We start from the raw sequence: 17891 nt of genomic DNA, 5'->3' as shown, positions 1-17891 counted from the left end.
ATCATGCTAGGGCTTATTTTCCAGTTAGATCTTATTTTGGGGGAAACACGGTATATTTTATTCAACCTGACAGAGCCCAGATATTGCCATTTCAACATGTATTTAGTGTAACAGTTATTTATGAAATAGTTTGTACTATTTTTTTCACACTGAGTCTTCAAAGTCCAGTGTATATTTTATCCTTACAGCACATCTCAATTTAGATGCTAAGTTTTCAGCCAGAAGGACCTGATCTGTATTTAGGTTTCATAAAATTTACGAGAAAGGAGACTTACATGCCCACGTTGCTCCAAACAAAACATTTTCCAATAACCAAACCGAGTATCTGTTTTTAAGTCAAATCAATTAAAATTAAACGCAATTTAAAGTTTCCGTTCTTCAGCCATACTCATCGCATTTTAAGTGCTCACTGGCCACATGCAGCTGCTGTTACCACACTGGGCAGTGAAGATACAAGGTGTCCCCATCATCACCAAGTTCTCCTACTACGCAGAGCTGCTCAGGACCGTGAGCTCCTTGCAGGACAGAACTGGTTCTTATTTCCTCCACTCCCCTCCTTGCCAGGCCTCCCAATAAATGGTACTGAGAAGTCACAGTTTGCCAAAATTGATGGATGCCTCCGCAGGACACTGGATAAAAACACAGCTGCCAGACCCTGCCCCAGATTTCCCGCATCTACTGCGGGCAGGGGGAGGCAGGTGGGCAATCCCCCCAGGTGACTTTCAAGCCTCAAGCTCATGGCCCCAGATGTTCCTTCCTTCCAAGTCTCCCTTATCCAGCCATAGCCACTGCTGAGTTAGGAATGGATGGAGCCAGGGTGGAGCGTCCACCTTGAAACTCAGCCAGGGTTGCCCCCTGTGGGGTTCCGCACTTAGGGACAGTGTGAGTCCCCTCCCCTTCAGCTTCCTGTCTATAACAAGGACACCAGCACGCTGCTCTGAGTTCTTATCAACACACAGGGACTCAGGAAATGCCAGCTGCCTTGAACGCCCAGTCACACCGAACATCAGCTCAAGGTGGGGAAGGAAAAGCTCTCTCTCCACCCTGAATACAGGGCAGAAAGCTCCAGCTGGCCAAGCTGCACACAAGAAAGGGGTGTGCAGAATCAGTTGGTTCTGGGACTGGACTGATTTGCAACTAAAATCTTTCTAGATGGAGCCATAGTGGTGGCAGTCCCCTTTCCCCCTGTCCCCAGGACAGAGAACCCCAGGCCTGTCACTTTCATCTCACTGACCAGCCTGGAGGCTTTACTTCAGTGCAGGGAGACACCCAAGAGCGCAGTGACCAAAATGCTGGATTCTGGGCTATTCCCAGAGACCAACAAATCCCCATCCCCAAGCTGGGGTACAAAGACTGACTTCCAATGAAACATGACCAGGGGTGCAGAACCCCAGCAGCGTTCTTCTAGGGGCATCACCGAGTAGAGAAAAGGTCCCTTCTCAGTCATCCATTCCACACAAACCTGCAGAGGGTCAGCAGTTATCCCCTCGGGTCTTTCCCATTGGGGCAGGAGGCAAAGGGGCGTCAGGCTCATGGCACGTTTTTCCAGGCTCTTACTTCATCTTCCGGAAGCTTAGACACAGTTGGTGGGAACTGCATTTGGTATAATCGCTTGGAAAACTGGCAGCATCTACTGAAGCTGAGCACACCCTTTCACAAGACCAGCAAGCCTACTGCCAGGTATGGGCCCCACAGAAATGCGTCTGAATGCTTACACAGACTCGTACTAGAATGCTCAACGCATGCGTTGTAAAGATAAAAACTAGAAATTGCGGTGTCCATCCACAGTCGAACGGCTACTACCGTGTTTCCCCGAAAATAAGACCTACCCCGAAAATAAGCCCCAGTTAAGATCGTCAGCCAGACAGATGCATTTAGTATGTTATGACGATGTTCCAGAAGAAGATGACATGACTGTATTTGAATAAATGTAGATTGTTGTACATGAAAAAATAAGACAGCGCCTGAAAATACGCCCTTATGCATCTTTTGGAGCAAAAATTTATATAAGACCCAGTCTTATTTTTGGGGAAAACACGATATAACTATGCTATGAAAATGAACAAACTACAGCTACAAGCAACACCTGGGAAGAATCTCATCAACATAGAATTGAGCCCAAGAAACCAGACATAAAAGAGAACATGCTACTTGGTTTTGTTTACATGAAGTAAAAAAAAAACCCATTGCCTGGGGTTTGGGGGTGGTTCATGAGGAGAGTGGAAGCAGGGATTTCTGGGGTGATGTTCCTATACTTGACCCAGGTGTCGGTTGCATAGCTGAGTTCTGTTTGTGCAAATCCATAGGGTATGGGCATGCTACGTGCTCTCTAATGGTGTAAGTTATATTCCAAGGAAAGAAAAAACAGGTTCATAGACAAAGAAAGTTAGAACGGTGGTGTTAAGTTTCTGCCCTGTAAGAGACCAAGAGAGAAGTGGAGGGCACACAGGCAATTTGACACGGGCATGAACGTGCCAATGCAGTCCAGCCTTCTCACACTGACCATGGAGGTAAATGCTCTCCCATCAGATCAAGCCCGTTTGTTTTCAGAGATGCCAAACCAAAGCCTGCTCTGTTCATGCATCTTAGAATGGTTAACAGAGCTTGTAACCACATAGGGCTGATTTTAACCCAGCTTTCAGTTAGACGGCTAATGACCTCCAATTGCCAGGTTCGAGAGGGGTTTCCAGGGTCTTAAATGGCCCTTCTGGGATGGGCTTGGCCAGCAGGCTGCAAGCCCCAGCCCTCCTGGGCTAACATCATGGGTCCTGCTCAGCGTGGCGGCCACCTACAGGCCAGGTACACACCGGGCAGGAGTGAGGTCTGTACAGAGGTGCGGCTGTAAAAGCGCATTCTTTCATGTATTCTGTTAGCCTTTTTCCATAGCACACGTCCTGGGGCATAAGTGTACCATTAACAGCCAGCCCAAGCCTTCCTGCTGCACCTCCGGACACGGTAACTTGCAGTTTGATCCCAGGGTCTCTTCCCACCTCATGTCCAATAGAGCCAATACCCTGACGGAGGGAAGGACATTGAAAACTTACACTGTAGCCTTAGCACATTTTCCCCTGCAGGCTACTTCCAGAGAACTTCTCAAATCCCCCAAGAGAGTGAGAAAATAAATCCCAGGAACCCCGAGTATCCCCTGAAGAAGCCCAGCTCCTCTTGAGGTCGGGGGGACAGGAGGAACTAAACAGTGTGGGTCACCCCAACTACAGGAGCACAATGCAGGGGGTCAGGAGCGTGAGCACCTCTGGAATCAATCCAGGCTCCAGAAACCAGTAGTCCACGCATTCTGAACCTCAAAGAGAGAACCACAGGTCCCCTCACTGGGATGTGTGTAGTCTGCACCCTCAGGCTCGCCATGACCCTGCATCTGAAGACTCTGCCCCTCCAGGCCTGCGAGGATCTTCCCTCCCTCCCCTGGGCCCAGAGCTTCCTTGGTGCTCCACTCTCATGTAAGCTTCCTCCATCACTACCTGGAACACTCCAACCACCTGCACCCTGAGCCAGACTGGCTCGATGCGTCCACAACACCCCAGTACATCACGCCCCCACCACCCCTCACCCCCATCTCCCCTTTGTCACTCATCACAGTGGACGTCAAATGATCATGTGACTAAGTGTTTACACCTAGTCCACACACTGGAACCCAAGTTTCATGAGGGCAGGGCCTGAGCATGTCTCAGCCATCACCTACTCCCCAGTAGCCAGTGTATCTTTCCTCGTCTGTGTCCCTCTGTGGGTGAGGACTCACTGAGTGGGGACACCAAGGCATCCCAAACACCTGGTTATCCATAAATGTTACTTCTCTCCCTCCCTGACGTCTCCTGTAGCATAGAAAGGGTACAGGCATGAGGCAAGTCCTAGATTCAAATCTGACCCCAGCCACTGCCAGCTGGTTGACCCAGGTCAAGTTACAGAACCTCTCTGAGCTTCATCTGCCCCTCTATAAACAAGTATCACGTCATCTACCTCCCAGGGCTGAAGAGAAGATAAACAGAGTTATGTAAGGTACTGGCCACCATGACTCAAACACAATAGCATTATTTCTTCTATCTTTATGGTTTCCTTCCATTTGAGGCCATTGTCCAAGAAGGCGGCCTCACAGGCCCTAATAAGAATCTAGTACCTGGAACCATTAAGAGATTCCACTCAGTGTAGCTCTGCTAGGCCCAGAGGGTGGGAGGGGGGAGGGGAAGTGAACAAGACAGACGAAATCCTGCCCCTTTGCAGAGTGTGATGTTTTGCAGAGGGGAGAGACTCTTTGATCTTTTTATGTGTCTCTCTCTTTTTTTGTTTGTGCATGGAGATTTTTTTCCCCCAAGTAGCTTTATACCAGACATATTATTTAAGTTATCTCAGACTCCTACACCGGGCAATAAAAATATTGTGGGTTTTATTTGTATTATTTTTCTTTTCGAAATAAAAATGCTGTGGATGTCTTAACAGAAAAAGTAAATAAAGCTTTTGCTTGTACATGACGGTGCTATACTCGCTATTTACTAAGTTAAGTACTGGCTGAGGGCTCCCTGAAAAGGGAGGAACCCATTCCAGACACCCAGGTACAACACAGATTTTCCTTCATGGTCTCGGGCTCACCAAGGGCAGCTGTGGCCGCCAGAACTGCCCGAGGCCTGACTTGTTCTCTCTCCTGCTCTCTCTCCCCAGCCAGCAGGTACAAAAGGCAGTTTCTTTCTTTAAGCCTCACAGCGCCATTCAGACCATCAACCTGTGACAATGAAAGGAGAGCAAGCAAGGGTCCTGGCTCCCTGTGAGCTCACCTCTCCAAGTGACCTCTGTACAAACTGAGGACAAAAGGACAAAAATTCAGGGGTGATGTACTAAGTCCCCCTGAGACGAGCCTCTGAACAGATCTGACGTGGGCACGTTTCCTTCTGGGTTCTGAGCCGAGCGTCCACCCCACACACACACACACACAAATAACTAGTCCTCATTCAAGATCCCGGGTTCCAATTTAAAACCTGAAAGTCCCAGCTCCCCCAGCCGTGGATGCTACTTTTTGCTTCCCCACTGGCTTCTAAGAAGACCCACTGAGCACGTACAAGTCCCGGCTCACCGTGCTGGGAGAGAACAAAGACCACGCAAAGCAGAGCTGGCCCGCGATGGATGCTCCAGGTGCTGGAGTTTGATTCCGTGCCAAGATGCACTATGCCACCGCCACCCCCACCCCCACCCCCGACTTTGCACATTGGCTTTCCCTGAAATTGGAAAATGGCTAGGGTGGCCTACAGTGGCCCTGAAATCCTGGACTCTCTCCAGGGGCCTTCCACTCAGCGGGGAGGGCAGAACCCAAGCAGTGGACACCAGAGACGAAAAGCAGAGAGAGAGGATGGACTGCCCCCACTCCAAGGACTGAGTCAAGGGGTGCAAACAGAAACACACGCTCACCATGACCAGCGGCTGGATAACCACGGTGGGTCAGCTTTTACACTCTGCAGTGAAAAATCACCCAGACTTTGGGTTTACGCACGCACGCAGGCACACAGACACACACACAGACACACACACAGACACACACACACACACACAATCTAGATGGGTTTTTAATTCAGGTTTTTCTCCTCTCCTCTAAACTGAGCTTAGAGAATTTTGTTCCTTGTGCCTTTCCATTCTAAAGAGCCCTAAGGAGGATTTTTCCAGATTCCTGATGTGTGGACCCTGAGAAATCCACATGAAATCCCACCAGCAGACCAGGACTATGGCTGCATGAACCAACTCAGCTCAGCAATTCTGTCCTAAGTGTGTGCATGGGTCAGGCGCCCAGACAGACCCCTCAGAGCACACAGGGTGAGGTGGCTGAAGCCCTGCCCTCTGGCCGCTTCCATCTTCAAGCTGGTGTATATCAAGTCGTCTAGATGGCGTCATACAAACACCCAGGGCCGGCTCCAGGCTGCAACCCTGAGTGACAGGGCCCAGTGCTCAGAAGGGGCCATGCTTGGATTAATGCTCTAGTGTCCTAGTTTTGACATTTTTAATAATTTTTAATAAGGGGCTCACATTTTCATGTTCTACTAGGCCCTGCAAATTACATAGCAACTTCTGGAACACCTAAAGAATTACATAGTCAGAATTAAAAGGAGAGAGAAAGCACGTCCAGGGAACTTCTCTTATTCCTGCAATGTCTAACAGCTAAAGAACTCACAAAACGGCATTGGCCTCAGGTTTAAGCTCCTCACTGGTTTGAGTAGGGACCTTTCCAGGGCATTTCAGAATGAGCATGCTCCATTCTACACCAGGACAGAGGTTAGCAAAAGCATTTACCATGAGCCCATTTATCGTAACTCTGATCTAAAACAGTCTCTTCTCGAACATAGCTCTGCCTGACAATTTAAAAAATACAGGACCCTTTAATTTATCACATTAACGTGATCACACATTCACCCCAGAGTCTGGCCACCTCACCTCCACACAAGCGGAGCCCCCCCACCATAGAAATTTACAACCTGAAGCTTATACTCTTCCAGCCCCTTCAAATGGGAAAATCTTTACCTTTAGTTGAGTGATAGGCTCATTCCACAACCTGAAAAGAAAATTAAGCCCTTCCGCGAGCGCCCTGCTCTGTTAGTTTTTACAACCCATCCCCAGGACTATGCAGTTTAAACACCATTTACAAACAAGCTTAATTTTAACCTTCCTTTGTGGAGACTGCAAAATCAATTAAGTACTTGCTGATAATGCCTTCGCATCTCGTTCTGGTGGCATGTCACAATTAATGCTGCCCATGAGGCTGAGCGCGCGGCTCCTCCAACCCAAGGCGGAACACAGGGGGCTCAGACACAGCACGCTGCATGGGGCGTTTGCATCTTTAAGAAATTAGTTTGTAGATGGTTTAATTAAAATACACCAGAGCATAATTCAGTTGGAACTGGGGATCCCATCAAACCAAATTAGGCAGCAGAAATCTTCCCAACCTTAACAGTACCTACAAGGGACAGGCTAGAAATTTCACTCGGATCTTTGGGTATCTCTCCCTCTTCTGGTATAACTATTTTCACCAGTGAAACCAACTGTACTCTGGAATAGGAGTAATAGGTCTTCTCAGCCAAGCCCCTTGTGTTGAGGTGAGGAAAGGGGCTCAGGAAAGTCTAGTGAGCAGCCCCAGGACACAGTGCAGTCAGTGAGAACTGGGGCCAGAAGTGCACAAGCCTGAACGAAGGAGGGCAGTCCTATAAGGTGAAAGCCAGCAACCTCTGAGGTCAGACCGCCTCGGTTGAAGTCCTGACTCTATCACTCATGAGCTGCCAGAACCTGGGCAGGGTAAACCTCTCTAGACTCAGTTTCCACATCTGTAAAATGGGCATGTTGATCGTGTCTATCTCAAAGGTCGCTGAGAGTAACTGAAATAATGTAGATAAAGGCTAGCCCAAGTACTCAAACGTTGGTTACTATGATCAGAACTCAAGTTTCCCAACTCCATGTCCTATGTTCTATTACACCAAACTATTCTCTATGGTTCCTTAGCTCCAAGAATCTCTCAGATGGGGGAAGAAGGTGATCTGTGCATACACCAGGGATCACACACCCACAAAGCACCATGTGGGCACATGGCAAACAAGAAATGCACAAATCGTGGGTCTTCCAGGATCTGTTGACTCAATGGAAATTCCTTTTAATTGATGGCCATTGGGAAGGGGTCCAAAAACCATCTAAAAAATAAACGACAACACTGAGGTTTATGAAATTCTAACATGCTTCCCAAGTGCTGTAGACCCTTAGGTTTAATGAAATCAGATGGCAGCAGAAGGCCATTAATGGCACCTAGTAGGGCCGTTAAAGTGTGGGCTTCCTGGTCTTGATAACGTTCTCCAGTCATGGAAGATGCTATCATGGTGGGAAGCTGGCAGAAGAGCACACAGAGCTCTGAGGTATTTCTGCAGCTTCTTGAGAGCCTAAAATTATTTTAAAATAAAATTATGAGGCAGCAGCCAAGAGTGCCGAAAGATTAAGGGCTCTCTCAGCAAGTTTCCAACATTATGGCCCCACACGGATTTGAGAAAAGATGCTGAAGGAATATCTGGAATGATTCTAAATCAAGCTATTTGGGGCAAAAAAAAAATATTTCTCCATTTACAAAAACACAGGGAAACTTATTTTTTGTCCCTAGTTTAAAAAAGAATCGGCAACAACATAAATGGAGATGTATATTGCTACAACAACTGATAAACATCTATTGGGAAAACTTTGCAAAGTTACACCCTTAAGGATGTCCAGAAAGGACCAGAAAGACATTTAAAGTTTAAGAAAATAATTGACAGAAACAATCTGATGAGGCCCTACTAGGTGTCAGGTCGACCAGTTGGTCCTTGGGCATAGTTCCCAAGAAGGAAAGGCTGCCATTAACATGTGATTCACATGGACTGAGGAAATGTGGTATGGAGTGGGCAGCTGTGGACACGGCCCAGAGTCGGCTGAAGGACTGAAGAGGCAGAGGATGCAGGAGGCCGAACAGACTGTTCCCATGGAGACCACAGGGCCAGGGTGATGACAGGACCTGGGGTGGGGAGGCAACCTGGGGGTCCACTCTAGGAGGAAGGGAGACGATCACAAGAAACGGACAAAGACCTGAGGTTCTCACAGACAACTGGGAGAGAAGCATCTGGGCGTAGCCATGGGGAAAGAGGAGGCACCTCCACCTGACAGGGCTCAAGAGGAAGTCAAGTCCTCAGGGGACTCGGTCATGGCCAGGGAGGAAAAGCAATGCCCCAGGGAAGGGCCACACCAGCATAGGAGTTTGCTATGCCCTCGTCTCTCTTCAAAAGGGTCCCCTCTACCTGAACCGGGCTGCCTGGAATTGTCACTGAATTCAAGCGATTTCAGCCATGTGCTCACCTTTGAGATTCCACTATTTCAGTCTTATTTCAATGAGTGTGGTTTCAGCTGCCCACCCAAGACGTCCCTCTTCAAGCACGTGCTTCCATAAACATAACTCCTGCTCACAAGCCAAATCTTAAGTGAGAGGACGAGGATGGGGTTTTTCTTTGTTTCTCACTAGCCCTGTTTTCTGAAAGAGCAGCACTGCGGTCCAGCTAGCACTGGACAAGTGTTCTTCACCCCGAGATGAGACAGGGAGAAGGCGGAGCTGTAAATGATCCTTTGGAGGATGGAGAACAGAGAAGAGACGTCAACCCAAATATGCTATAAACCAGTCCTCTGACCAGCTCTGGGATACAACTCCGGCCCATGCAGAACACCCCCTCCAAGGCGTCCCTGGCACTCACTACCCCCCAACCCCCGCAATTTCTTCAATGCTTTGGCCCAGCAGAATTCTTCTGGGGTCACAGCCACAGCCCCTTTGTTTATGGGCTAGGCCAGATTAGATAAAATTTCATTCTCTGAATTGGACCTAATTTAATTATTCCCCAGATAAGTGTTGGCCTCCCGTTGCTGCAAGGCAAAGACCTAGGAAGGGGTGGCGCCACAAGTCGCAGTGTTTGTGGATGACAAGACATCCTCCAGCCTTTGTTGAGTCAGGGGGGTTAGAACTGTGGGCTCGGCAAGGCAGTCACCATCTGTCCACCCAACCAGCCACTGTTAAGTCCCCAAGCCACTCAGGACCTGGAGTTTTACGAAGAGCTTAGGGAGAATGTTCAGGGTAACTGAACTGATTCCAAAAACCCAGATTCAATCCTGATTGCATGTGGCCTCTCCAGGCCTCAGTTTCCCCATCTGTAAAATGGGGCTAGATTATATTTTCCAGAAGACATTTCCAGCTCTCAAATTCAGGCAATTCTGAGGGGGATCAGAGCCCCATCTGAGAATCAAGCCTTCTTTAAGGCCAGGGAAAGAGCAAGTAAACAAGTAAATCAACTTATTATTAATAGCAAGGGAAAGTATCTCATAAAATATAACCTTAGAAATGGAAACATGTCCACACAAAAACTTGTACATGAAGGTTTACAGCAACCTTATTCATAAGAGCCAAAAGATGGAGAAAACCCAAATGTCTATCAACAGACGAATGCATAAAGAAAATGTGGTAAATCCATACAATACAATGTTATTTAGTGATAAAAAGTAACGAAGTACTGACTCACGCTACAACAGGGATGAACTTTCAAAGCATTATGCGAAGTGAAAGAAGCCAGTCACAAAAAAACACATATTATATGATTCCGTTCATGTGAAGCCCAGAACAGAGAAATTGACAGAGAGGGAAAATAGATTCCGGCTCTCGCTTAGGGCTGCGAGACGGGGCGTGACTAGGGAGATGGGGGCTGATAGTTAACGGGTGCAGGGTTTCTTTTCGAGGTGATGAAATGTTCTGACACTGAATGTGGTGCTGGTTACACATATCTATGAATACACTAAAAACTACTGCATGGTACACTTCGAATGGGTGAATTGTACGGTATGTGAATTATATCTCAATAAAGCTGTTTAAAAAAGAATAGGTTCAAGGAGCAAAAAGTCTGCTCCATGATTTTTAAAACTAAATCAGATAAAAACTTTGTAACACACACACACACACACACACACACCCCTCCTTAAACCAGTTCTGCAGCTTCGTAACTGGTCCAAAGGTAAAAGGTGATTTTTGATGGGCAAACCTCCTTCTTCCATAAACCAAAGAAACTGCTGACTCAAAAGTGGGCAGGCCTGCATTATTCTATTGATTTGTTTCCGTTTTTAACAGCCAAAAGCAAATTTATTTTCTACCACCCAAATGGCAACCAAGGTTTCATCTACATTTTAATTCTGTATGTATCCCATGCAAAGAACCCATAGATTTTGAACTGTCAACTCATGACCTGTGGGCAAATGGGTTTGTTTGTTTGTTTGTGTTTGATTGTTTGTTTTGGAGGGAAGGTATTTCTGATGAGAAGGTCCGGTTTGCTAACCTCCCAGTCTTCTCTTCATCTTTCCAAAGCTAATTTTTCACAGAAACTGTTCTCGAGTGGGTATAAATAGTTAGGACAACAGAAATGTCAGGCTGATCCTCTTTACGATTTCTCATTTCTTCCTACTGGTAAGTTTCTTAGGCAAGTTCAGAATGTCCTAAAGGCAGCAATTTCCTCTGACTTTCAAAAGAGTGCACTTGCATTACTGGCCTGATGTGAGGTTGGACAGGGGCTTTCCAGAACATATTATCTTCATTAAGAACTGTGACAGAGATTGAGGGAGGGTCACACCATCGGGGTCAGGTTAAAGACGACCACGAAAGGCAACAGGGAGTTTCCCACAGTTGAGGAACACGCCGGCACACAGGAAGAGTATGTGCCATTTCTATGCCTGGACGTTTCATTCAGATAAGGAAGGTCCAGTGATGGGTCAAAGGAAGGACCCAACAGGGGAAGGTTCAGGCTTACCACTGGATGGCGTATCAGGGGCAGCGTGCGAGCCAGCACCCAGCCCTGCACTCCTCTCCCCTCAGACACCTCCCTGCTTCACTTCCTTTCCCGGGTGGCACTCAGCATCCTAGCACCCCCAAGGAAGGAAAGGCTCCCAAGCAGAGATGCGTGACACTCCCAGAGCCAGGATGCCGTGCTCCTTGCAAGACAGAGGTGGGAACGGCAAGATGAGAGGAATGCTGCTACCTCCACTAGTCTCGGTCCTAAGACAAAGGTGTGCAGTGGGCAGAGGAGTGGGTCCCTGGGCTGGCTGGGGACAAAGAAAGCCCTGGCATCAGCCAACCAGGGGCCACAGTCAGGGGACTTGGGCCCTACCAGGACTCTACTTGCTCTTCTGTCCTGTCTGCCCTTTACCCTGTGATGACAGGGAGGTTGCCAGATGGGGGACAGGCCTGGATTTGGGGCTGGCTAATGGTCCATGTTGGCCCTCTCTCACTGACCAGATGACCTCCACTCTCCATTTGCTGGGACTCTGTGAGAGAGGGTTTCCATTGAGAGCTGTCACAGGGAGTTTTGAGAGCACCACTACCACCACCCGCCACACACACACACACACACACACACACACACACACACACACACACTGCCAGGAGCACAGGCTCTGGCCCAGTCTGACCACAGCCCCCAATCTCTCACTCCAGAGAAGAGGCAGAGGCTAGTTCTTCTTAGGAACATTTAAAAGCTAAACTGCTCTCTAGAATCTGATGGAGGAAGACACGCTACACAGGCCCTCAGAACTGAACACTAGCAGAAACGGGAGCTCCCGCCTCCCTCCACCAGACCCCAGAAAAGCCAGCACTCTCCCATCCTTCTCAACACCTTCCTAAAGCAACAGCAGTTCTGAAATCCAGCATCTGCTTACGTGACGACGCAGAAATGAGCCCGCTACGGCCAGCCCCCACCCGGATGTCCAGGAAACTGAGGACAGAGGAGCCAGAGGAGCCAGACGATCTCACGGGCCGTCGGGCCCTCGGCCAAAACTTCGCCCTCCCCAGCACGCCTGCAACATAACAAACAGCAGGATGAGACGTCTGTGTTGGGAAACACAACCCTTTGGCCCAGATTCCCCGGGGGCAGCCCCGCTTCTTGTCCTCCTGGAGGTCCCTTCCGTGCACAAAGCAAATGCGGTCCTGTGTGTACATTCGGAAGACTCTTTGTATAAACAGGTTCACAAATCAGAGGAAATGATCCTCTCTAGACCAATAGTCTGACTTCTGGTTTGGAAATGATGGTACTATAAGTACAAGCCAGGACATACTTTATGTTTTTAATGCAAATATTTACATTCCAAAGGCACCAGGAACTTAAAGACAACCTATTTCTATCTGCTAGAAGAAACAGTAAGGGCCCCACATTTCTTGCCTGGGAAGATAACTCCTGCTTGTATTCCTGTAACACCAACCAAATTCCCATAACATCCCCCCTCCCCAAGACTCACATGACACACACAAAAACCGTGGTTACTACCTTGTAATAGCCCAAAAACCTAATGCCAGGAAATCAAAAGTTACTCCATTATGCTCTTAACTCGTCTGGAAATGTAGTGACAAGCGTTACCTCTGCGATAGCACACTACCAAACTGGGAACTCTTTTCTGTCTTCTGGGTACACACCCAGCAGCACACATAAAATCCATAACACCTTTTCTCCAGGAGAAAAGGGCTTTTGAAAGAACCATGTTTCATTGATGCATTCATTAATTCAACAAGTAGCAGACTCGTGGCTCTGTGTGGGTCCAGCCATGAGTGGGCCGCCAGATGCCCTCCTCCCCCTTGAGAGGCTGACCAGGTTGGGACAAGCAGACTACACCCAGGAAACTAGAATGTGCAATAAAGTGAGATGGGTTCAAGGTTGAGCTCAACAGAGCAGAGTTGCAGAAGATCAGACAGAAGAGGAAGGTAACACTCGGATAGGAGAAGGTAGACGTGGGGGACGATGGTAAGATTTACTGGCAAAGGCTTCCTGGAGGTGGTGATGGGAGAGGGGCACAGGGGCCGACGAAGGCTCAGGCCGCATGGGAGAAGCAAGAGGAGGTGGAAAACGTTGCCCAGGCCCAGGCTATTTGCCACTACCTCCAAATGCAGCCTTAGCTGGCACTTACCCTTGAGGCCCACGGATAATCCTTACCTTGACCTGGGTCATCACTTTCTGCCACAGGTAGTTGATGAGCCTCACGGTGTAACCTCAAGGCCCAGCTGCCCTGGTCAACTGCATACCTAATAGGTGCCACGTGTCAACCCCCACCCAAGGCCGGGCCCTGGGCTCAGCACTTTACCGTCACTATGGGGGGTAGCGGTGGAGGGGGACTCTTCCTGCCCACTCCTGATGTTTCCTTCCACGTGGAGGGAGCTCCATCTGTATAACTCTCCTGGGGGCTACACCTGGTGGTGACTACACCATCCCAGGAGTGTGGAAGGACGTGGACACGTGTAGCCCGGCCTCACCTTTTCCCTTGCAGAGTAGGCATTTCTCTCTGCTGGCTGCCCATGGAGGTAGGGGCTGCCCCCAGGAGAGGCTGCAGCTTTCCCATTCTGCCTGTGACTGGGGGGAGGCCAGTCAGCCTAACTGCCCATTCTCAGTGCAGGATCACACTGCCCATTCACCCACCAGTTCAGCCATCGTCCAGCATTAGCTTCAGTGGGGAACACACGTGACATTTTTATCTCCACCCATCTTTCTCCTCTCCTCTCTCTCCATAGGTTCAGAACTTGGCCAGGCAAGAGGGGTAAAATTTGGGGAGCTTCTTTGAACCCTAAATTGTACCATTTCTAATATTCAAACCATACTATAAGGTGGAGATCATTAACCCCATTGTACAGATGAGAAAACTGAGGCATAAGGGAGATTAAGCCACTTGCCCAGGGTCATGGTAATGGAACAAAGAAGCACAGGAGGGTGTCGAATGCGGGTCAGCTTTGTGCCCAGGCTCACCCCACCACCTATGCTGCCCCTCCAGGGCCAATGGGATTCAATAACCAGGCTACAAGAACAGCTGTGTGTAGGCACCAAACATTGGGTTAACCAGAAACATGAAGGTGCTGGCTGAACTTATTTCCATCAGCACGAGTTAACAACACGTGTCAGAAAGGGCAGAGCCACCAGACACCTTTCAACAAGTGGCGAGACAATAACACACCTTCAGAGACCTCTCAGACCCTGAAATGCAGGTTCCAACCTTCTAGCAAAGATGCCACAAGCCCAGGCCCATGGGGCAGCTCCCTACCAGGGCACAGTGGAACAGGCCAGAACTTCCTGAGACATAGGGCTGCCCTAGAAGGGATGGACCGCCACCTCTCACGGCCCTTCCTCCCCCTGCAGAGGGCACACCCCTATCTTTCTGACCCCACGGAATAAAATGGACCAGTGGGCGCATATTCCATTTCAAGAGAAAACGTAAAACCACCAACTTCCAGCATATTGTAGGAAAAAATAATTGCACCTGGCCTGTATCTAATTATTTGCCCATACTGGGGTATTTTCCAGGCAGCTGGTTGACGAAGCTGCCTGTTTCAATATTTTCATCACAAACACAATTCTGGAAAGCGGCCAAGTTTCCATTATAATGACACTTCTGCTTTTGAGGATCTGCCAGCCTTGCTTTCTTCAGAGACCCAAAAGGTGTAGACCAGGATGAGTTCCACAAATCTCAAATCGGTGTCAGAGAGCGCGTGCCCGGCAAGGAGGCCCCTACTCGCCTGTTCAGGACTCTTAAGGTTAGAGTGCAGCTCAGTGTGTGACATTCAAAAGATACCCCAGGACATTTCCAGTCACCGCTGCCTGCTCTGTCCTCTGCTTAACTGCATCCAGTAGGGGCACAGCCGAACTGGTCCACAGCTTGTCGCCAATGTCAGCTGAAAGGGTCTCACAGAGCAGCTGTGTACCCAGCCCCCTCTGCACAGATGAAGAAACAGCCCAGAAAAGTGAAGCAACCATTCCAAAGACACTCAACTAGACTCCAAGGCGTTCTGGGGCTTTTGGCCTTATGGGGTGTCAGAGAAGCCCTTTGAGGCACAATATGCTAGAAGTCATGCCCCCTCCCCAAGAAATACACACAGCTACATAACAATCGCACATGCAATTCAGAGAGTTCAGAGACATCCCGCCATTTACGAGCACTAAAGAAAACCACAAGAGCCAATGTTGGCTAAGCACTTACTGTGTACGAGACACTGCGCCAAGCACCTGGCAGGTGTTAACATCATGCCCAGGACCCCGGGGCAGGGTGTGAAGTCATCCTAGACCACTCCAGGCAGGCTCCTACCGCACCTTCCTCAGGCCTGAGGCTCCTGTCAGCAGCCATTATGCAACTCTGCCTCGCCCACTCATCTGAGTGCCACCTCACAGCTGACTGCTGACTCGGCCCCAGCACCTGGCCCCCGGCCTGCACCTGGGGGGGGATGCATCAATGCTGCCTATGCTGTTGCTGATGAAAGATGCTGCTCGAGTTTCCTCCACATCCTTTTCGAAATCAGCAGACACTGAGAACCGCGTGCCACTGTCACCTCCCCCAACTTACCACTTGCTGGGTCACATGCCTTCCCCTTCTGGAGCACTATTGTTATTCTCCACTTCTCCACTGCACCCCCCCATTTCCCTCCTTCCTCCATTGTCACCCAGGTGCCTCCGGATGGCGAAAAGCTTGGTCTGCGTGATCTCAGAGGGCCTCCCTGCCCTCTAACTGAGACAAAGGGGGACACCTGTCTGACCTGCCTGGCACAGGGCCAGCTGGGAACCAGCAGGAACCCAGCCGATGATAGCTGTTGTGATCAAATGTCTTCCTCCCCAATCTCCATACTTAAAAAAAAATTTCTATATTGGCCCAAGTCAACACAAAACCTTTGCTTTTCTTCCTGGATATCTACACTGGAAACACTAACTAGGTAACCGCTACCTTTATACTTCATTTCATGCTGTGAAAACACAGGTCTACACATCAATCATCTTGTCGCAGTGCTTTATTTAAAGGAGGAGTATCTCAGGAAGGAAATCAGACCCTAGCACTTGAGAACAATAAAGAAATACACTGTGCAAGTCAAAGCTGGGCCTCCCAATACCTGGTCAGCTGCGTGAGAACACAATCTCCTGATTCACAGAACAGAAACAGTTACCCTTGGAAGTAAGTCAGGATCATTCCCGAGCATCCCAACTACAGACGGAAGGGAAGACAGGGTGCATTATTGTCACCAGTGACTGAAAGCGTCCCTTCTCACTCATATGCTGCTATAGGGGTGCCCGCTGACTGACTACTCACATAAATGACACTCCCATGCCAGCTGCTACTTTTCTTTAAAAGTTTCTACCTTTAAAATGTAAGGAGACTCCGCTCTCATACAAATGGGTTCCAAGTGGCATCTGGACAATCCCAGGCCTGCTGAGACACGAGGGGACAGGGTCTGGGCGTGTGCACAGGAAAAGTAGAGCTGCCAGCCACAGTGAGTGTCTGTTCCCCTGCGAGTTTCCCAGAGGCTCAAGCCCAGCCTGGTGGGATGAAGGAGCAGGCCCAGGACCTGGGAATCAGAGACCTGGGTTGACTTTCCACCTCCTGGCTGTGTGACGTTGGGCAAGTCACCCTACTGTCCCAAGCCTCTGTTTACACATCTGTAGAAGGAACCACGTCTTCCACAACCCACCCATCTCTAGCACCTTCCCTTGCCTTAGTGCCCTTCCCAGGTCTTCACACACATCTCAGGGTCCATTCGTCCATGACCCATTCCCCTCCTTTGAGGGCTGGGACTATGTGTCTGTCTTATCACTGTGCCATCCCCAGGTGCTCAACTCAGGGACCTATTTGGTAAATGAAATTTCATGAAAAGTTTTACTCAGAGTGTCACTTTCCACATGATAGGAATTCATCAAATAGCTACTGAATGAATGCAAGACGCACAAGCACATGAAGGGGGCTGGCACATGGCCGAAGACACGAGGGCATCTGTCAATTCTTAGTCCTTGGGCCCTCAGGGGTGAGACCACCATGTCCCACTGTATGCCGCATCTCTCTGGTGGTGGGACACCCTTCCCAGTACACGAACACAGGGCCTGGTGTCAAGTTTCAGACCTCCTGGCAGTGCACTCACCTAACCCTCTTCTCTAGAATTTGAGCCCACACTTAAACATCCAAGCCTGAGAAGTCTCTTGAAAATTAATGAGACCTATCAAGTCTGGTTTATCCCCAACTGGATGGAGCTGAGTCCAAGCTGCTTCCTATAGGTGGGGCATGGGCTCACCTGCTCAGGGCAGCACCATTCTCCTCCCCCCATCTCTCTGCCCTAGCGAGGGCAACTTCCAGCTAGGCCCTAGATGGCCTTGACTACCACAGTCTAATTATAACCCAGCACTACATCTAAAGCATCTGCTAGTGCTGGTTCAAAGGCCCTGGGGCTTCTGTGGCCCCTGGTTATGCTTGAGTTTCTTTTCTGCTCTTCTCCAAACACCAAAGAAGCAGAGTCCACTTCCCAACCTTTCCTGCAAACACTGCCTCTTCCAGATGCAGAGGTTAATGTTCAACCTTTCAGGTAAGTG

The 17891-nt window shown here is 49.1% G+C and overlaps 1 protein-coding gene across 11 annotated transcripts in view; it reads right to left on the bottom strand.

Annotated features, from left to right (window-relative positions):
- The window catches only part of CHST15 (carbohydrate sulfotransferase 15), a 78666-nt gene that overhangs the window by 47057 nt on the left and 13718 nt on the right, over positions 1-17891 (bottom strand). The window contains exon 1 of one of the 11 annotated variants that reach the window (XM_074338846.1): positions 15529-15656. The exons of the other annotated variants lie outside the window; for them this stretch is intronic. The gene's annotated coding sequence lies outside the window, so the exon portion shown is untranslated. Of the gene's footprint in view, positions 1-15528; positions 15657-17891 lie in introns of those variants that run through there. 11 annotated transcript variants of the gene reach the window in all.

This window comes from Rhinolophus sinicus, linkage group LG07 (genome assembly GCF_036562045.2).
Source record: "Rhinolophus sinicus isolate RSC01 linkage group LG07, ASM3656204v1, whole genome shotgun sequence".
NCBI classification, from domain to species: Eukaryota; Metazoa; Chordata; class Mammalia; order Chiroptera; family Rhinolophidae; genus Rhinolophus; species Rhinolophus sinicus.
The sequence above is the reverse complement of the archived record's forward strand: the minus strand, read 5'-3'. Positions and strand labels throughout refer to the sequence as shown.